Source organism: Akebia trifoliata, chromosome 15 (assembly GCF_017979445.1).
Source record: "Akebia trifoliata isolate Shusen 1 chromosome 15, ASM1797944v1, whole genome shotgun sequence".
NCBI lineage: Eukaryota > Viridiplantae > Streptophyta > Magnoliopsida > Ranunculales > Lardizabalaceae > Akebia > Akebia trifoliata.
Genome location: NC_141389.1, coordinates 9,690,847 through 9,713,550, shown reverse-complemented (window position 1 = coordinate 9,713,550; position 22,704 = coordinate 9,690,847). Strand labels below are relative to the sequence as shown.

At 33.6% G+C, this 22,704-nt stretch overlaps 2 long non-coding RNA genes across 3 annotated transcripts; one reads left to right on the top strand and one right to left on the bottom strand.

Annotated features, from left to right (window-relative positions):
- Nucleotides 1-1,224: 1,224 nt before the first annotated feature.
- On the bottom strand, nt 1,225-4,459 carry LOC147384270 (uncharacterized). The gene is made up of 2 exons (XR_015173033.1): nt 2,755-4,459; nt 1,225-1,553 (listed from the first exon to the last, which is right to left on the bottom strand). It is a non-coding gene; the product is annotated as an uncharacterized LOC147384270 (long non-coding RNA).
- Nucleotides 4,460-15,003: 10,544 nt separating this feature from the next.
- On the top strand, nt 15,004-21,405 carry LOC147384269 (uncharacterized). 2 transcript variants are annotated; one of them, XR_015172421.1, is made up of 6 exons: nt 15,004-15,264; nt 16,595-16,688; nt 18,010-18,065; nt 19,318-19,744; nt 19,880-19,910; nt 20,474-20,516. It is a non-coding gene; the product is annotated as an uncharacterized LOC147384269 (long non-coding RNA). The 2 variants fall into 2 exon arrangements; XR_015172420.1 differs by lacking the exon at nt 20,474-20,516 and adding an exon at nt 21,144-21,405 and having other exon boundaries at nt 15,005-15,264.
- The last annotated feature ends 1,299 nt before the right edge of the window (nt 21,406-22,704 follow it).

Sequence of the window (22,704 nt, the reverse complement as noted above, 5' to 3'; positions counted from 1 at the left end):
ATTATTTGAACCCACTCCGAACCACCAACACCCAGCTTGAATGAAGGATCCACTGTTCCTCTCAAGATATCCCCCTCATATGCACTACCTGGGTTGCCTAGAGAGCTATAATAAGCTTAATCCGATTGATTGAAGGAGGCATTCATTTTATTTGAATCAACTTTCTTATCCGAGTGTGGCAAACTGGAATTTGCAAAGAATGAAGAATATCCTTCTCAATAGCACTAGAAGAATGCTTAAAGTTATGCACACATTGAAGTTCTACTAAGCATTTGGAAATAGACTGAACCACCGATTGAAAAGAGGCCTCCATTAGAAATAGCAGGTTTTTTCCAAGCCACAGATCCCAAACCAATGTCCATGGCACCAAAAAAACCACACAGTTGCTAATTGGGATGACAGATCGAGAACTTCCAATGGTAATGTACCAAAGTTCAGCCAAAGGGATTAAGAAAACTTACAATAACAAAAAAAGTGAGAGGGGACCTCTTCCTCCTGACAGCAGAGAGCACATCTGGAGGCAAAAGAAATACCCCATTTTCTACGAACTTCATCGACTAGGAAAGCACAAGGATAAGCTTCCACCCAAAAGGTTTAAACTTGGTGGGTAGAGGAGCTTTCCAAATACTCTCTACATCTGTGCATAGTCCCAAGCACTTCGAGAAGTAAAGTGCCTAGATTCGGTGGTCAGCCAAATGATCTTTATCCTCTCCACTGACTTGAAGTTCCTACACAGATCAGGGCCTTATAATTTATAATTTAACCCACATTATCTCGGTACTAATAAGATTCCCTAACTTAATTGTACCATAATTTGTGAATAATCATGTATTCCATCTATATCAATGGCTGACATGATTCATCATATTAAAATTGACATAATTGCATGAAATATAATAATTTTCGAATAACTGATCACGTGTGTGATCAACTGTACAGGCTAAAGATCAGAAGCATAAAAAAGAACACATGTGAAGATACTCTAGCACTTATTAATGTAGAATCGGGAGGTTTGATCTCTGTCGAATGAGAACCTTCTCGATTTTTTCCTTTTTTTTTTTTGTGATCTAATCTAAGTAGGCAAGTAACAAATAATTATAATAACAATCTAAAGCTACAAGATGCACAAAGACAATTTTACCCTTTAAATTTATTTTAATTCTGAAGGAGAGGGTATCTTTGGGAAATGAACAAAGTTTACACATTATGATACCATATAAGACATTTCAGAAAATGGAACCTGTTTCCCATATCAAAATTAAGAGGCTTTGAATAATATAGATTACAGATAAAAAATAAATGAATCAATTCTACTGTTACAAATTACATTCAAATAATTTCAGACATTTTGCAACAAACACATTTTTTTCTCGATGAGGCTATGCAGTGGATCTGGGTATTTTATATTGTTTCTTGAGAAATTGAGAGGCTTCTGAATCACTTCGGTGGCATAAAATTCTCAATAGAGTTTGAGTGTCGGCACCCAATTTGCTTCTGCTACCTTGCACTTCTAAACCACTTGCAGATTTCAGGTCATCAATTAACACTCGAGTCTGCGAAAAAGTAAAAAAAAATATATTAAAATTAAAATAACAATAAAAAATATTGGAGTCAACCACAGAAATCCTATTTGGCCGTCATCATCATCATCTACAAGTCTAACCAGAAAAAGATGGTGAAGAATAATAACTCATATAAACCAAGGAGCCATTTTTTGATTTCTGGTGGGGATATTTTTTGGACCTATTATTAGGGGCAAGGATATTTGCACCCACCATTTGTGCTCACCGCACCCACTTCAAACACATTTCGGGTGGGATGCATAGAGATAAGTAGGAGCAGAGAGCAGACATGGTGGGTGCAAATATAGCCCAGCCATTTTATTAGCCCTAATACCACATCTTGATTGATTGTCAGATTTGGTATAATAATAAAAAAAGCATTGCAATTTTTCCAAGCTTGAAAACTTGACTCGAATGTCCATATATAATAAAAAAATATTATTTTTTCTTCAATCTCCACACCCTTATATGAATTATAGCTATTCCATGCTCAAGTATATGAAGTTAATATACTTTTTTATCTCAAGTATATGAAGTTAATATACTTTTTTATCTGTTTTTTCTTTTTTTTTTAAGCTCTATTCCTTGTACCCACACTCCAAATCAAATAAACCACAAGAGATGTCATTTCTCAAAACAGGGGAATGAATGGAATATATGGATGTTCTAATCTTGATCTGATATGCACAGTTCAACGATGCAACAAAAAAGGGTATCTTTTCTATCATTTGCTTCTCGTAAGCTTAGATCGGTCAAAACTCAAATTAGTTTGGTTGGTCCTATGGATCATCATGTTAAATTATTCAATTGGATTGCTCATGCGTTCATTATTAAGCATACTTCCAACATATTTTTCTAGGTACATGTTCAATTATTATAAAAACTACATATCCATCATTTAACCATAAAAAGAGTATGTACTTCAATAAGAATAGATGATTCTAGAACTTGCATGTGACCCCTGCATAGGTGTAAATCTTTAATAGACCAACTTATGGTATACCCACTCAACACCCAAGGATTTCTTCACTACAATCTATCCACTACATACATAGGCATGTAAATACGTATGGATACAAAAAAGCAAACATTTCAACGGTGTGGGTGTGTGCATAAATACATGTGTATGATTGCAAATGCATACATGTAGAAAGTCTGAAAGCATTCACAAATTGTTCAACAATTCGCTCGCCTCAAAACAAAACTGCCCCACCTTTTGCGTGACAATTCACTCACCTCAAAACAAAACTACCCTCCATCTTTCATTACATAGTCCAAACAATATATAACAAAAATCAAAATCCATGACAAAATTTCATATATTTTGGATGTGATTCAAAAAGAATTGAGAGTCCACGATAAAAATGGCCCCTCAAGCATCTTGTAGTGTCAAACAAGCATTAAATCAACATGATTTTTTTTTTCATTTTACATACTTCTAATTTTACACCATTAGTAATTAAAGAAGCTTAAAACAAAAGTCTACACAGTCCTCAACATTCACTAATACTTCAAAGGAGCAACTACAGATAACTCAAAGCAGTAAGATGTGCATGACACAATATATGAAAATGCACCTTCCATAACCAAATTCTATTTTGCTGATATTCTTGTTGATACAATGACTTGAATTTCAGATCTTCAATTGAAGTGATACCCTGACTTAAACTTCAGATCTTTCAATTGAAGTGATTTTAAGCAACTATCGACAATCACTTGAAATTTTACCTTCATTACATATTAGTCTACTATGACCACAAGTATATAATGTTGAAAAAAAATGATACTCCTAGTTTATATGAATTAGGATAGAGATATTCCCTATTTTAGACATCTTGAATTGTACAGGCCTTGAAGACAGTCCTCACAAAATTTCAATCCATTATGACATACTTCATTAAAATTTGACTTAAAAAAACTGGATTGTTCAATCGAACCCAAGTATCCTATTTCCAATCACATTTTGGTATATTCGTCTAGCTTAATCCTTGGTTTTTTAGATTTATTATGTATGAACTATATTTTTTGTAAGACTTAGATGTGCATATCTATAGTTCTTTACTGCTATAAATTTGTGCAATTTATTATCAAGTTTGCAGTCTTGAATCCATTAAAGCTTCCCTTAAAGTTGAAAAAGCTAATGGAATCTGCATAAAATCGATCACATTTAGAAATAAATTGGGAAAAAAAGAATCTTGGTAGCTCTGATCGAAATTCAACAAACTAAAATAATAAATAAAAAAACTGCTACTAGTTCTACTTTTTCTACATTCGATTCAGATAAAAGCATAAACTTTCAACTTCACACATGCATTTCAAATCAAACAACACCGAATCCAATCCAATGAACCTTGGAATCAACTTCGAACTTAAAAACTCTAAACTTTAGAACAAATGCATCAAAATCAAACCAGAAACTTCACTCTAAACTCAAATACATGTTTGAACACTTCAGATTCGTAAATGAGAACACAGATTCAGCCACAATGACAGAATGTTGTTGATTTAATACGTTTCAAGATCAGAAAAATTGATATCTGAGTTCGAATTCAATTGAAAAAAATACAAATCATGAAGAAATCCAAGCGTTGAAGCTCAATTAACTATGACAAAGGTAGGGTTTAAATGCAGAATCACATACCTATAAGAGAAATTTCTGCTATTTTGAGATCGAAATGGTTTATTGAATCCATCTCTCTAACTTAGATTGTTGTCGAGAATCACAACACGTGAGTAAAAAATTGAAACCCTAACATAATTTAGGGTTTCAGACGGTAGCAATGGTGACGAAGATTCTTAGGTCATTGATCAGGAAACGAGATAGAAATTGGGGATAATCCAAAATAAAAATAAAAATAAAAAAACAAAGATATAAGAATGACAGAAAAATAAAAAATTCTTACCTGCTTTGGAGGGTTTTTCGACGATGGTGGCAGTGAGAATTCGAACATCTAACAGAGAGAGAGAGAGAGAGAGAGAGAGAATTGGCAATTGGGAGTGATATAAAAAGGAGGTTAAAAGCTCTATAGCGACGATCGAGTCGTCAAGCCGTCGGTAATTGTAACTGGTAATCTTCTAACTCTACTGCGACAGATAGGTCCTTTTGTATACTGTACCTCTCTTTAATATTGTTTAGGTCTTTTTTCCTAAGATTTTAAATTTTACTTTTTCTTTGACGATTTTAGGCTAGACTCCCGCTATTAGAGAGGTGGAGAAACTTAAAGTCAATTTAATTTTTTCTTCTAAATACTTTAATATTTACATGGATTCTCTTAAAGATTTGTTAAGTAATTAAAAGTCCATATTTTCCCTTCATTTCCTTAGGCACTTATCATATTTTCTAATTCATATCGTTTGGGGTAGATAGATAAGGTTAAAAAATATTTGACTCTACAGGAGTTTAGGAGTTGCCACTATTCAATGTTTAATGTGTGAATGGACAATATAAAATAAATTTTTAAAAATTTATTTATTTATTTATTTATTTTCCTTATAATGACTTATAATCAATGTATAAGGGGTTAAGTATACCTAAAAACTAGGTAAGAAGATTCAGTTGAGGGATAAGGAAAGTGTTAGGCACCTTGTCCAATTCATCAAGTGATGGTTACCAAAAGATGGTTACAAGTAAAGTGAAAAACTAATTTTTGAAAATTTTGAAGTTAGAGAAAATATGAGTGTTATAAGATAAAATTGACACACGCATATTTGGTATGTAATTGGGTTGGTTTACATTTTTATTAATAGATTCATTGGGGGTATTTGTATATGAAGGGGGGATTTTGTAAATTTTCTTGTATTTATGGTAATTTTTTAGAATAATTATAAGTGAAAAGGGGAGTACTTTGGAATAATTGTAAGTGAAGAGTTATTTTGGAATAATTGAGAGAGTGCTCTGTAATAATTGAAACTTATAAGTGAGGGAGTTACTAGTAATTTTTTAAGATTCTCATTCTATAAATAAAAGAGAAAACTTAGCCATAATTTCCTTCTCTCACACTTAGGGCTGTCAACGGATAATTATCGATTCGGATACAACATTATTATAATCTAAATCCGAAAATTTATTTGATATCCGAATTCGAATCCAAGGGATGTTTTAAAACTCTAACCAAATTCAAATCTAGTTATCTTATTGGATATTGGATAATATCGAATTAGAATTCGAATAATTTGTATGTTAAAAAATCATATTTTTTCCTTATCCAACTGATATTTCATTATTAAAAAAAACTTATTATATATTATATTATTTATATAATAAATAAATAAAATAAAATAATATATAATATATTATTTATATAATAAATTAATCAAGTAAAATAATATATAAACATATATTATTTCGATTCGAATATTATCGGATTTGAAATGTTAATATCTGAATCCATATCCAATAAGAATTTGAATATATAAAACTATCCAAATTCGAATTAATATCGGATTTTTCAAATTCAAATTCAAATTCAAATCGGATTCGAATTTTCGACTATCCATTGACACCCCTACTCACACTCACACACATAGGGGGAGGGAGAGAAAAAAAGAGAAATAGAAAGTAGAGAAGAAAATTAGGGATCTTGGGGAATAAAATGAAGATGAAGTAGAAACTCCAAAATCTGTAAAGTTTCGTTATTGTTTTTCAATGAAATTCTAAATTTAATTGTAGTTTTCATCCAATTTCTTGTATCTTTAATTCTCTTTTCTATTTAATTTCTTTTTCTTCAATTTCACTCCATCAAGAACACCTCAAATTAGATCCAATATAGACCGGAGCCGATCACCTTGCCATATTGCGAGGTTGGGTCTCGATTCCTCTTCCTTGTGATGTGGACGAGATCAACAAAGAACTCGTCGCTGTTCCCCCAATTTATACAAATCTGAAATTGATAAGCTATTAATGGGAAAAACAAAATGCTGCTTTCATTAAAGGGACTCTGAAGATTAAAGGGAAAAATTTACAAGTACATTGATAATAAAATACATCTCTCACCAAGCATGTTGCACTTCCCAAGTAATTAGAGAAAGAATAGTTTTTATTCAATGAAGTCCCGTGTCCAAACGCCAAGGAATCGTTCCTCCACGTAAAGCATTTACCAATAGCATAGAATATGTTTCAATTAGTAGACTGGTATCTTTTAAATTCAAAGTATCAAGAGCTTGAAATTCTGCCCAATTATTTGAGGCCACTCCGAACCACCAACACCCAGCTTGAATGAAGGATCCATTGCTTCCTCTCAAGATATATCCCCCCATATGCACTACCTGGGTTGCCTAGAGAGCTATATTAAGTTTAATCCGATTGATTGAAGGAGGCATCCATTTGATTTGAATCAACTTTCTTATCCGAGTGTGGCAAATTGGAATTTGCGAAGAATAAAGAATATCCTTCTCAATAGCACTAGAAGAATACTTAAAGTTATGCACACATCGAAGTTCAACTAAGCATTTGGAAATAGACAGAACCACCGATTGAAAAGAGGCCTCGATCGCCACCATTGAATATAAGCCGGTTTCTTCCAAGCCACAGATCCCAAACCAATGTCCAAGGCACCAAAAAACCGCACAGTTGCTAATTGGGATGACAGATCGAGAATAATACCATGTAGCATTCGATGAGATGGCTGAGTTTGGAAAGGAACTTCCAATAGTAACGTACCAAAGTTCAGCCAAAGGGATTGAGCAAACTTACAATAACAAAAAAAAGTGAGAGAGGGCCTCTTCCTCCTGACAACAGAGAACACATCTGGAGGCAAAAGAAATACCCCATTTTCTACGAACTTCAACCCAAAAGGTTTAAACTTGGTGGGTAGAGGAGCTTTCCAAATACTCCCAACATCTGTGCATAGTACCTCTTTGCCGAATCAAGTCCCAAGCACTTCGAGAAGTAAAGTGCTTAGATTCTGTGGTCATCCAAATGATCTTATCCTCTCCACTAACGTGAAGACGAGAATTAAGAATTTCCTTCACTGATCAGGGCCTTATAATCTATACTTTAACCCACATTATCACGGCACTTATAAGATTCCCTAACTTAATTGTACCATAATTTGCAAATAATCATGTATTCCACCTATGTCAAGGCCTTACATGATTCATCATATTAAAATTGGCATAATTGCATGAAATTAAATAATTTTGGAACCACTGATTACGTGTGTGTTCAACTGTACGTACAGGCTAAAGATCAGAAGCATGAAAAAGAACACATGTGACGATTTCAAGCAAAGCACTATAATCAAGAACTCAAGAGCAGATATGGTACCCAAAATCAACAATTTCTTACTCAAGCCATTACGTCAAAATGTGCCCAAATCAACGGCTGCTAAAGTCACAAATGTCGTCGTTAAAAACATAGTTGTTTTTTAAAACGACTCACAATTTGTGTCGGAAAAAATGACAGCCCAAAGCCATCGAAAAGTCGGATCTTCTGGGATAAAATTTTTATTCTAACAACAGCCTAGAGCTGTCGTTTTTTCAATCACTACAACAAAAAATGGAAATTAGGAACTGTTACAAACCGTTCCTAAGACTATTTGAAACGGTTGAAAGATCGACTCCTATCGAGACGTCGTTAATGAATTTAAACGGCTGGAAGCTGTTCTAGATATCAGCATTTGGATCCGCTTAAAACCGCTCCAAACCTACATTTATATATTAAAAAAATATATCTTAAGACATCGTTTTTAAATCCGATGTCTGTAAGACTGATGTCCTATGTTTGAGACTTTAGGCATCGGTTACAAAGTGATATCTAAAGTGGTCATAAACCGATATCTAAACTCTAAAAAAAAATTTAATTTTTAAATTTTTTTTTTCTTCATACAATGCCAATGCCCAATATTGAGCATTATCTCTTCCAAGTATTGGGCCTGCAATCACTTATTTAAGATCAAATTCAGAAATGAAAATTCCATGAAACTAATTAACCTTACATGATAGAGAAAAATATGGAACTATTATGCAAAGCTACACATTGGAAAAGCATATATGGATGCATCTGCTCACTTCTTTCTTCCTTCTTGAGTTGTAAATTCCTTCCATACAGTGGATGCATCTGCCCTCTGTAATGTTGATAGAGACTTGAATTAAGGGAAAAGTGGAAATTTAAATACACAATAAAACCTTCTTGTTCTAAAAGGGATGGTAAAAGCATATATGCTGTAGACCATTGAAGGTCATAATGCACAATAGAACTGAAAGTCAACCAGAGGACCTGATTACATGGACTAAACAAATTATAAATGCCAAAGGAAGACAAACACATCCTAACAGTAAGTAGAGCAAGAGAGAGAGCAATCATGGAGTATAACAATATTATGATGTTTGCACTTAGACCCAACTGACATCCTTAGTGTTTTATCATTTTCATAGAAGTGCATAAAAGATGTGCATTGCTTCTCCAGTGAAGGCAAGTTGGCACATAAATGCAGTCAGTATGTTACACATCATATATTTTCTCTTTGCTTTTGTAGCAACCTTATTGAATGTAATAGGGTGGATGCTAATTCAACAACCTGAGGGCCTAAAAATTAATATTTATCATTGAATTGTCTACAAACATGAAATTGGCAACCCTAGTAGAAAGGCATAAGGTAGTATATCTAGCTTGTAGCAGATGAAACCAAACATGAATGCAGACAACTGAAAAAATAAGAAGCTTCATCTCATGCCAAAAGCTTTAACATTACTAGCAAGAACAACAACCTTTACTTTGCTAATCTCGTCCAACAATAAATTGTATCCAACAACCAATTTCATAGGAAATCTCCCTAAATGAGAAATGAAACCCCACCTTCAAAAGTGAGCATAATGAGCAGTTGTTTTTTTTCTCCTGACTTTCCATGGCATCTACAAACCAGTGGAAGAACATGCAAAGAAACAGAGGATTTGAATAAAACAATTCTGATCAATTTAAGAGAATCAGGATTGCCAAAATCCACAGTAGGGAAAATATTTCTAGATATTAAAATGCAATTTAACATAAAACATGGTAAATGACATGTTCAATTATAAGAAAAACATGGTGAAGAGTTAGCATAGAAAACTCCACGAAACTAAATTCTATTACTTTATGAAAATCTCACAAAAATATAGAATGTTTTTTTATTTGACATACAAAGGGTCCCAGTTAGGCAAAGGTCTAACTACAATTTAAGATGCGTGTAGTTTTTTCACTAGCAAAAATTGAATGGACACACTTTCAATAACAGAAGGCAGAACTCAAGCAAAAATTGAATGGAGGAACAAGATAGGCCATTGAGGACATTTATAGAGTTTCAAACTTGAAATTGGGGATTAGAAAAAACACTTTCTTTCTCTTTTTCTTTGTCCCGCTCTCCCTCTCTTCCTTTCTTCTTATCTTTCTTCTCCATTTCAGTTGCCTATAATATCAAACAGAATTAGACCACCATATAAGGGTTGGAGAAAAAACTCAGGGTAAAAACCAGCAACTAAGCTTAATTCCTAATTAACTGAGAAAATATGTAAGAGAAAGAACTGAAGTAAGCATAATGCAAGGATCTTATTTTTTTCTTTTTCACAAGTTAGGCATGACATGAGCTTTATAGACATATCGTATATTCATATAATACAATATTGAGTGATCTGTCAACCGGGAAGACACCCAAGTCTAAGAGTGAAAGACTAAATCAAGATTTCAAAAGAAAGCAAACTGGCTATAAAAATGTCAAATTAATAAACATAGGGCAGTTACATAACTCTGCCTTTGTAAGCATTAACCTTGCATTACTTGTTCTTTCACTTTGGAAACATTGAATGCAAAATCATTCTGATTCTAAGAAAAATATATGAAATGTTCATGAACAAGGATCAAAAGCAAAATAAATCGAGAAAGTCTCCATACTAAAAAGGGGATAAAACTCTCAATGCCAAATTTTTTTTTTTTTTGTTTGTAAGATATCAAATCTTTCTTTTTAGTAGCCCATGTAATATTTGTTTTTAATCTACACATGGTGGTAGCATACATTATAAGAAGCTGATGATATGAATTAAGAGAATCAAGCGAACTCTTCAATTGAACAGGATGACCCAAAGCGATAGTGTCTAGGTAGGCTATGAGAGTTGGTTTGGATTAGATCCCTTATACCAACAAGTGGATCTAAATCCACTCTAGTAACACTTGTACTGGATTCATCTTAGATCAAATCAGATTCAATAAACAATATGTATGACATATAGATATACATCATATATCTAAATAAAATATATAACATCATTAATCTACATTTTAATACACCCGTTAATGGATCAGAAAATGATTGGTTCATATCAAATCCAAGCAGCTACATGATTGGGTCACAAATTGACACTCATTTGCATTTAAAATAAGGCCTAAAAATGTTCAAAGGAAACGAAAAGCTTTAGGCAAAGAAATAAAATTGGTCACTACGAACGAACAACTAAACTCACAATCCTAAGAAATACTGACTCTTTAATTTGGGTTTCCTTAACTCATCATACACTGATAGTATGTATGAAAATGCCTAGGAGCAGAGTTCTAGGTTAAGATTGTCAGAAAAAGAGATCTATATGGAGGTGTAAGATATCTAGAACAAGCGTATAAACGACTGAAAAAAAAAGAAAAATAGTCATAAGGGAGCATTCATAGAGTAATGACAGAGTAACAGCTTAACTTGTTTAGGAAATAAGCTGATCTTCAACAACATTTGTTTTAAACAGTTATTTATGTTCATAAGCAAAGCTAAATTCATGTTAGCTTCTATCTACTCTAAAGTACCACAAAAAAAAAAAAGAACTTACGCAAATAAATAAAAACATAGAATCCGACATGCTTGTGTAGCATGAATGTTCATCAATATTAGGCCACCTTTTCAATCATAACAAAAGAAACCACACCAACGAAGCTATCTTTTGTCTAAACAAGACCTTAAATTGGATCTTCAAAACTTTGAACGTACGTGTGTGGCTCAAAAAAAAAAACCATGGGTTGGTTTTCTAACAAGTCGATTCAAGTAAGCAAAAGAGCAGAAGCAGAGATTAAAACAAAAATCCAATTTTCCCATGTATGAATTGTCTGATTTATATAAGAGAGAACGACAGTTATTGTAAAGGTTCCCATAACTTAGGGTAGTAGTCTGGTTGAATGTTTGATATAAATTTTTAGGTGGGCCACTCATATTGGTAGAAACATACAACTTATGTTTCCTTAACACAGACAAACCACTTTACAAATTTATAGCAGCTCACCCTTGTTTTTTTAGTACAATTTCAAACTGTTCCTGATGTCACTATCTGTATATTAAGGTTCATGACATCTGCCTACCCAACAATTTTCATCTGTAAATGTACTTCATCTGCCTACCCAATTTAATACAAAACATAATTGGTTGTAGGTTCCAAAAAACTTTGATACATTTACCGTACAAACATTATGTTGTTAATCGGTGTTACACAACGGATTGAATCTCATTCTCGTACCCAACATGAATTCATCTATTCTAGCTCTCTGGAAACCAAAATACTCTCTAATGCACAACCATATTAAAGAACCATGGTTTTCCTCTTTAAGATTCAGAACATGTCAAACAGTCATGTAAACTTTTGTTTTTGACTTTTGTTTGTTTTTGTTATGCTTACAAACTTATTTGTTTTGACATTGCTTTGACAACTTTCTCTGAACCACGACCCTCTCTTACAACTAGATATGAAACCACACAACCTGCACCTGCTAAAATGAATCCAAAAAAAGAAATTGTGCGTTCTCTTCAAAATGAGATATTGGCATTTAAATATCATAGACTTCGCTACAATCAGGGTCAACAAGTTCCCAAGCTCGAGGCTTGTCCTCTTTACTTTCACCACTTTCCATTCTCTTCACAGAATTTTTTCGCCCACTAAACGAAATCTTTGTCACATGGAAATCTAGAGAATAATAAGTTTTTTAGTCATCTTCCTCCCAAAAATCCATCCTCACACACTAGTTTAAAGGACCATACATCCAATAGAAACCCAAAAAAGCTACTCCCCCACCCTACCAGGCATGATTGAAATTGAGAAAGTGCCAACCTAAATTTTCTACATGCTTTACTCTATTTCTATCCCATGATACCAAAATTCCTCTTTCTCTAGTTAAGGTATTACTTGTTTACTTGATTCAATGTTTTGCCAGAATACTTACTAGGGTCCTGGTAGCCTTGAACTAGTTGTACAAGTTACAACCAACAATAAAATCCTATGAATTTTAAAATTGCTATGTAAACAATCATGCGGTACGATATGAACTTTAGTCAATATAGATTTAAGTTTAAGAAAATGAGGTACGAACATATAATTGCAAAGCTAAAGGCTCCCCTATGTTGCTGCAGTTGTGAATTTGATCACCGAGTTCAGATAAGACAAGTAACAATGTGAACATAAAAGAAAAAGAAAAGAAAACTGGAGAAGGGACTGAAGGAAAAAAAAAAAAACAAAATTTCACATTGTCCAGAATCCTAATGGCCTGAAATCTAATACCAAGAGTAATCTTTAACTTCATTGAAGTTTCCACATCAAATCGATAGGAATACTTCGAAGAGCTTGAATTTTGTAAAAAAATTAATGAATTCTGCTCAGATTCGGCTTTCCACTGCCAATGATCGAGTAAGAACAACAATTGAAACTTGAAATTTTATCGAAAAAATTTAAAAATTTAAAAAAGGAAAAAACTATTAGAGAACCATACCTTGAAGATTTTTAGAAATCCTCAAATAAAACTTTGAAATCTCAAAATGAAACCTATTCGAGAAAAGCTCTGCAACGAAACCCTAGAAAAAGTTCCCTCTACTACACTCATGCACTGAGGCTGGTCGAGATGAAGATGGAGCTTCGTAGGGTTTGAGGATTTGAGAAATAGAAGAACACTTGATGTGAATCGAAGATGGATCTTCGTTAGGGTTAGAAAAACAGAGATCAGATGTGAGAAATCGAAGATCCCTCGATGGAAATCAAAGATGGAACTTCGTTCGAGTGTGAGAAACAAGAACCAGATGTGAGAAGTCGAAAAACACTCGATGCAAATAGAAGATGGAGCTTCGTTAGGGTATCCGTCTCACCGTTCGTTCCGATTCGAATGTGAGAGTTAAAGGTTGCTGTCGATGTTGCTGATGTAAAATCAATGTTAAGAAACGGTCCTCAATGGAGAAACGGCTTTAAAACGTTTTTGATTTGAAACGGCTACAAGTCGTTTCAAAATTTTGTTCCTAATTCGACATTTTCTTGTAGTGAATTTTTCAATTTAAAAAAAAAAAAAAAAATCATTTTAGATTTGTGAACTGTGATTCCTGCACACCCAAAATAGAAGTACATATGGTAAATTTAATATCACCAATTTCTCAGGGTGTATTAATAAAATTTCAAAATGAAAATAAGAAATAGTTAAACATTAGGGAGTAAAATCAATTTCCAAAGCCTTGGATCAATTTTTTGTTTTTATTTTTATTTTTATTTTTATTGATGTTGCATAAAAAAGTTGATCTGTCTCTTTGTGTGGCTATGAATGCCTACAGGATTGAATTTTCATGATAGTCTTCCAGTACGATCAACTTGAAGATTACAGAAAAGAAGTAATTAGATGTAGCCTTTTAGGCCTCAAGATGGCCCAGGTTTCTGGGTTTTAGAATATATGCCCAACCAAGTTCATAGGCTCAAGTTCTTCTTCACTCTTATTTTTCTAGCCCTCCCATACTTTTTTATTCATAAATTTCGATGGAAGATGACTAATATATGTGCCACCAGTTGTACATACAATATGCATGAATTAGCCACTTTAATAGAATCTTTCATCCTGGTTAGAGAACAAATTATCGAACGTCTATCATTCCCTCAGAATTGCTTCATTTATAAACCCATTCTGGCACCAAAATCCAGCCATGCTTGGGCTCCGTAAGGCTTCAGACATGCTGTAAACAATCAACAAATCTAAATATTTATTTCCAGTACTAAATCTGATCATAATTATTGAAAATTTGATGACTAAATCAGATTTTTTCTTCTATACCCAATAATTGAGGTGTTCTCAAGTTCACAAATAGCTTCACATCAGCAAAAAATAAAAAATGGTTCACATCAGCAAGAATGACATAGCTGCCACATATGTGCATATAAAACATTAATTTCTATTGGTGAGATGTTGATAACAGGGACAAAAAATGAAATAGCATGAAAAAAAGAATTGTTGGAAATGAAGCTATTAGTGTGATGTATAAATGAGGGCCTGTGATTCCTCAAAATTCGAGCCAAAAAAGGTTCATAATTATATTAATCAATTTCCTTCCAAAGGGTTCAGTGACAGTGATGATGATCACTAATTAATGGGAGTGATCCAATGTGAGCACTACAAGAATATTAATTTATTACGACGACATTTACTGACGGCCACTAGGAAAACGTCGCTGTAGCCTAAATTTTTTTTTTTTTTCTTAAAAAATTTGGTTTTAGGCATGTACAGCGTTTTCTTCAAAAATTTGGTTTTAGGCATGTACAGCGTTAGTTGTGTCCGTCGTAATACGTTGCTTCAAACCAAATGAAATCGCAATTTTCTCTTCGATCTGCTCTCTCTCTCTCTCGTCGATCCGATCTAATTTTCGGATTCCCCTGTATTCATCTCTCCTTAAATAAACAATATCACGCTCTCTCTCGACTCAATCTCTTCTGGTTCATCTTTTTCAATCGACCCATCAAGGTAACTCTCTCTCTCTCTCTCTCTCTTTATGTGTATGTGTGTGTTGTGGATCTAGGGTTTGATGAAGACGAGAAAGCTTGCTTTTATTTTTTCTATCGATTCAAGAGATTTAGGAATCGGTTTTTCAGGTAATTAGAGAACTCTGTAGAAATCACATTGAGATCGACACTTCAAGAAATCCGATAATTTGATTAAACTTGTTAGTCTGCTCTGTTTGATCCTAAAATCAGCTCAACATGCATCATTTCCAATTCATTTTTTCAAGTAATTTCATTTTCCTACCAAGGTGTATAAATGAGATGTTTCGGTTTGGAGAAAATTTTATTGCTGATTGTATTTCGATTTTGTACATAGGATCTATATCAAAATTTTCCTTTCATGTTGAATTTTGTGGTAAATTTGATAATTTGTGTAATTAAATGGTTTGGAGAAAATTTTATTGTTGATTGTATTTCGATTTTAATTGATTTTGTAGAGAAGATCTATATCAAATTTTTTCCTTTCATGTTGAATTTTGTGGTAAATTCAATGATTTGTGAAACCTAAGTTATTTCATTTGTTTTTTCTATATAAAAAATGCTAAAAAGTGAGACACGTATTAAGAGTAATGCGGCCTTGTCAGATGACATTATCCATTGCGAGGATTCTTCACAAGGTCTTCATCCAAAGAAAGGAATTTTGTTGGGACCTTTGGTCCCCTAATTGTCGAGGCTAGAGAAGAGGAAGCAACCTCTGAGAATTATACTTTTTTCTTAGTTTTTATTTATGATAATTTAGAAGTTACAATTATTTGGGACCAAATTGCTCTTACAAAGAGATAATTTAACATCTGCGAACTATTTGAAATAAATATGGACAATGAGATATTATCACCATAATCATTTTCAATCATCATCATCATCATCATCATAATATTCCTCATAGTGGTAGATATTTTAGAGACTTTAGTCGATCTATAGGATACAATATAGTAGTATCACTCAGGTAAGATGATATGCATTATGAATGAAAACAAATATTGAAATAAATTATGATATGTTCTTGGCAAAAACTATTAAGTTATTTATGGAAGCAATTGTTGCATGTGTTGTACATAGAGGAAACTTTTTGTAAAATGGAGTGGCCTTTTTTACGTGGTTTAGAGCATTCCTTATGCTGTGAGATTGTACACCCATTCTAGGGAGTGGGATTAATGGGGTGTCACCTACAGAAGATGGTCAGAATCTATGATGTTATGGTTATGATTTTCTATGTCTATTGTTTGTCCATCTGAACCTTGTTTTTGGCCAAAATCATACATTTTTCTGATGTTTTTGTTGTCACCAAGCAGGAGAAAACATTCTGAACTGGCAGGAGAACTTTATGTTTTGATGGCAGGATATCTTCCATTTGATGAGATGGATCTTACAACACCGTACAGCAAGGTATATTATTTTCCCAGTTGTATGGATTGTATGCTTGTTGATGTAATAAGTTTATGTGCCAACTAGTTCTCTCAATAAGGTGTAGAATATGGTGATCAAACTATTTTGAAGCATTTCTAGAATATATACTTTTATATGATAATTATGACAGCACCAATGAGGAATGCTTTGGTAGAAGTTGAAGGCTCAATAAAGGTTTGTGGTAGTTTGAAAAGTGATGTGAATAGTAAGGAATGATATGAAGACACATGCCTTGATATAAGAAATAGCTCTAGATAGAGTTGAAAGGCGAAATATTTGGGTCATGTGCTACGAAGACTTATTCAGCCCCAATTAGATGGAATGTACACATGGAAGGTTTTAACAGAGAAAGAGGAATACCAGAAAGAACGTGGATTGAGTTATTGGATACCATAGCCATTAGATTTTAGGTTATCAAATTATTTTGATGCACAATTTGGCATGCCTATGTGGTCTAGGCTCCATGTCTGGTGGTGTGTGAAGTGGGGAATCTTTTATGGAGTCCTTGACACCATGTCATTGATGGTGCTTCTCACATCCATCTCTCTTGTGCTAGTAAAAGAGGACATCTCCATTTGTAAGTCATTTGCTTTGATGCACTTAATTTGGTTCCATCACCTTTTTTAATGGGTAAATGAGAGCACAAGTCCAATTTATTACTTCATGTTTTTGTGGCCTTGTGAGCTAGTATATTTCCCTTTTTCTTTCATTGTTTATAGTTTTGCTTTTGTTGTTATGAGTTTTATCTTTATCCTTAGGACACAAATTCCTTAAAACATATTATTCATATGGGGTTTCCTGAAGAATATACTCATGTGGGATCACCTGGTGTTGCTTTTGCCTTAACTACTTGTTACCAAAAAGTTGTGGAGCACTCACATAGTAGATTTAGATTTCAAGCACAGCGTGCCCTACCAAATGCTACTATATAAAACATTGGGCTCATTAAACCATTCTAGTGTGAACTTCGAAGTAGTTGGCATGGTTTTCGAAGTAGTTCTCATTTTTGTGTGGAATTTCTGTCTTGTTATTTTGCATATAGTACCAACTGCAAATGCATACGTCCAGGTTTATTTACCAAGTAAACCTTTTATCAAGTTGTTTTACATTATGCGGCAAATCTGCTTTAGAAATAATCAGGGTTGAGTTTTTCACCTCTAAAATGAATGTTAACTCTCCGTCTTTTATTTTCTTTTGATAAGTTATGAATCAATTACTTTGTGTCACAAAGCTGCTTTTGTGCTCTCTTTTTTTTTTTTTTCCAGTCTTCTTAATATATTCACTATTATTTTCTTGGTAGATTCGAGGCTTAGCATGGCCTGCAATTCTTGTTGGCTGGGTTGCTTGAAGTGCAAGGTATGAATATTTAATGTGGTGTTTTATTGATATATTATTACCTCTACCATGTCCTAGCTATATATTCTCATAAGTTAGTGAAGATCACTTTCGTCTATGCTTATTTTCGCTTTGTGCTACAGGTGTCTTTGAATGGATAAGGTTCTTGACATAAAAAGAACTTCTAAAGCCATCATTTATAAAACTAGTGAATCCTTGCCTGATGCTTCTTCTTGTTGATTTATATTTTTTGCATTGTTGTATAATATAAATCTTTATACTTTGTTTTATGGGTAATTGTATTATTGCTCACTTCATTTTTCAACCTTCCATTGGACATCTGCCCACATATTAGTTTATACTTCAGCTATAAGTCATGTATCATCGGAAAACGTTTTGACTTAAGGAACTCGTTATCATAATGAGTAAAGCCTTAGCAAAATATTTGTGGTCAGCTTAATGAATCATGTTCCTCCATTCAATTATATCTAAAGCCATGTCTTCTGCTATTTCAACTTCTTTTATATTCATACTCACTATGTTAATTGATGCCCTTTTTGCTAATAATCTTGCTCCCTTATAACTTCAGCTCGCACATTCCTTCTTGTTGATGCCGTCATATGTTGTCATTGCACATTACTAAACCATTGCAATCAATTTTGCCTATCACCCAATGGTGCAAGGCCTACATCTTTTACAGTCTTTGCATATTGATCGCTCATTTCCCATAAGTAGAGAAAAGTCTATCAAGCTTTTATTTGCTCTACTCTTGAGTTAACTAAATTTTTATTTCTCTTTTCGAAAACAAAATTGCTATTGAAAGATCATTTACTATTGCAAATTCAAGGATCATAGCTTCCATTTCACTTCTTGATTCAAGTCCATACCCTATTTATTTCCAAAGCAGTCTTTAAATTCTTTCACCTACTCGAGGAACTCTTTATATATATATATATATAGATACACATGTATTTGGTTAGGCAAGATCAAACATTAATCCAAAAGAACAAACAATATAACAAAATGATTTCAGAATCAAAGAAAAGGCATAGAGGACGATGACCCTACCTATTTGATATTCTTTACCAGGGGTTGTTCTTGTCATTAACTTAGAAACCCATTCCATTTTATGAAATTTAGCGTTGGTTGGAGACACTCACCTAGTATGCACCACACGTCACTGATATGCTGAGACCTATTATCGAAACATCTCATTATATATGACATACTTTACCCATAAAAAAGGAATTTATTGGATGACTTGTCTGTGCAGCACGTTTGTTGAGGCTGGTGTTTCTAACAACTGAAATGTGTGTCGAGTTAAGGTTGAAATGTCGCTTAAATTCTGAAAGTGACCACACTTATATCCATCTAAATTGCAGTATGGGCAGCAGATGATTCTAGGCCATCCCAGAAAAGTTATTTTAAATGATTTTAAGGGTTCTGATTAATGGGTATTTGCTGTTTTGAATTGGGTTCCTCTTCGTTTTTCATATTTTGGGTTGTAAGTCATATATTAGTTAATTAATTGGTAGTTTTTGTGTATTTCTTTTGATTGCTTTTGTGAAATCTTTTATGGGTTTTTCTTTTAAGTTTAATGAGTATTGATTATTACAGGTGAACAGGAGAATTGATTTGGTTTATGGATTGCTGGGTTTGATATCTCAGACAGTTTATGATGGTGGCTGCCATGTTCTTGGGTAACTAAGAAATATCATGATGGGTGTATTTTTCATATAAATTTAATAATGAAACCAAGCTATGAACTTCTGGCTCTTATTAAAATGCTTTTTTTTTTTGTTAATTTCTGGTTCTGGTTAATCTTTTATATGCAGGGTCATTCCAACAGCTCTTGTACCTATTGAGGTATGTTTTGAACTACAAAATGTTCTTGAATTTTGATTCAATAGAGCTTTTTATAGATATCTAATAAACCATCTCGCCTTAACGTTCTTATTATAAAACTTGATTCTAATCCGTCGAATTTCAATAATTTTATGAAAATTACGAGTCGTGATCCAGAGCGGTGTCCCATTCCTATAGTAGGCTATTAGCCACATAAAGTGTCTACTTGGCACCTCTTGGTTGGAGATAAAATACATAGGGCTGTGTGCAAAGTATAAAATGGTTTGGTTAGGAGCCGATGTGCTTTAAACTCCAACCAAGATGTGCCACATAGACACTGTTCCTATTCTATAGGAACAGGACACACCTTACTTGACCCTAATTCTAAAACTATGTGCGGGCTGAGTATTTCTGTTGTCTTAAGCTGAATTAGTGATTGTTTAGAAAATTTAACAAAAAATAAATATATTGAGCATGTGTGAAATCATTGTTGAATTACCTCAGGATATACCAATGTATAATGACATGGGTTATATCGTCTCTGCTAGTAAAACCAATTTTGATATTTTCAAGCAATGGAGCAGAGAACGAGGGGAGTCCTCGCAGGAGAAAGGGCTAGAGCTTTCCAGCTACAGGTATGAGTCATATTGATCTGAAACTGTGTGCAGCAATTCCAGACCTGGGATCAAAACCTCATCTTACACTTAACCAACCACCTATCAAAATGAAAGTTTTACCGTGCCTTTTTATTATCTTGATTGATACCTCTGTTTTCAGGGAATTTTATGACTTCATGAACCTGACTTGGTGTTCTAACTTTATGTGTATGTGGTACGGATTGGTCTTCTAAATGTCGTTTTTCGCGCATTATGACGTAGTGGATGGTGAGTTCTATTTCATTTGTTTTTTCTAAATGTTATGGATTTCACGTTCGTTCTTTATATTTAGCTGAATTAGTGCTAAAAATCATGTCTTTGGATTGGTTTTTATAGTTCAATTTCGTCTTCATTTGTATGATTCTAGACTGCAATTTGTTTCTAAACTAGTCCTAGATTATCATTTTCATCTATAAAATATTTGCAACGATTTTATTGCAATAAAGCTAACTCAGAAATTAGATTTGTTCAGATCTCTAGGGATAATTCTTGATCCGATTCATGCACAATAGATTCATCTTCAATTGTGCTTTTAAAGTTTTGATTTTTTAAAATTCTACTTATGACCTTCTATTTTTTTGATTTTTCGTGGTTGCAGTTACCGAGTGTTGGAATTAATCCACAATAGAATCAGACAAGTATATATGTATTTGGGAAACATCGCCACAAATAAGTATTGTTATCACGACAAGTAAGGTGAAGTATTGTAGATTTGAGGGAGGCATGCTACCGATAGTTTCTTATTTATATTCTACAAAACAAATAGATGAACTTGCAAGTAGAGGTTGTCTTGTATGCATCTGGAATGCTTATTGTAGATTAGAATTTGGATTGGCTAATAGATTTTTTAAAGTTGAAGATAGGAGGGGCATTTGGGTCTTTTCATATTGGTAATAGGGGTCAAGGTCATTAATTTCAAAACATAGGGGTATTTCCAATATTCAACAATACATGAGGGGGCTGGTGTAAAATTAAATTTTTTTGTTTTTTTTTTTTTTCAAAAGCTTTTATGGGACGGCCAAAAAACCGTAGTTAATAACAAATTTTTTTTTAAAAAAATAACACTCTATAGCGACGGCCAGCGCGGCTGTCGCTATAACTCATGTACATTCAGCAATGGACTGTTTAGCGACAACAACCGACGGCCTCCCTGGCTGTCGTTAGATGCGTTTGAAACGGTATTTTGTACCTATAGCGACGGTCGTGACCGTCGCTATAGCCCTATTTTACTGTAGTGGAGGTAGCAATAGATACTTAACATTACTTTTCTGATCCAGTGACCCCTTTATACTTAGTTTCTAAACTAGCAGAATGAGGTGCCTTGTGTAGCCCTATGGCCCTATTTTAATACACTAGACTTGGTTAAATCTTATCTTGTTCAGGAAAATTCCATCATCTTCAACACTAAAAAAATACCACAATTTAACTCTATTCAAGAGTGGATCTACAAAGAGGGCAAGTGGTGTGTTTATGATCCAACTACTTCTCCAAGCAATCCTTGTCGAAGAAGGCAACTCACTCACCTCCTCACACCTTCAAATCCATGTAAACACACACAAGACAACACTGGACTACCATCACTACAAATATAACTAAATGAGTTTCGACATCATTCCCAAATTCCAATAAATAATAAGTAAATGTATAAAATCAGAACAAAAGGTAAAGAAAGATACCTGCTATTGAATATTAATCACAAACTTGCATGTTGGGAATGTGCAATATCTTGGGCCAATCTTCACCACACTCTTCTTAGCACCGTTTTGCTAGACGGACAATAATCAATGTGGAGAGATTGAAGTGTGGTGGGCAGTCCATCCTCTATTGGGATAAACAATCCAAGCTGAAATATTAAATTGAGAAAAGAACATCCATACCCAGTTTTGAAGGTGTATGGAAAGGGGGTGTCAGATTATCACGACTCTATTAAATAAGACAATAAGAGAAGAGCAAAAGAAAAGTTGGAAATGATACTACAATATATGATTAAATTTATAAGAAAATCAACCTCCATATTCTTACATCAAGTTTTACTTACATTAATCATCCGGATCATCTACTTTTATGTTCAATTCATAATACCCATACTGCTAGTTTAATTTGAATTGACTTGTCAAGGAAAAACTAAACAATCTTATTTGTAATTGAACCCAATTACG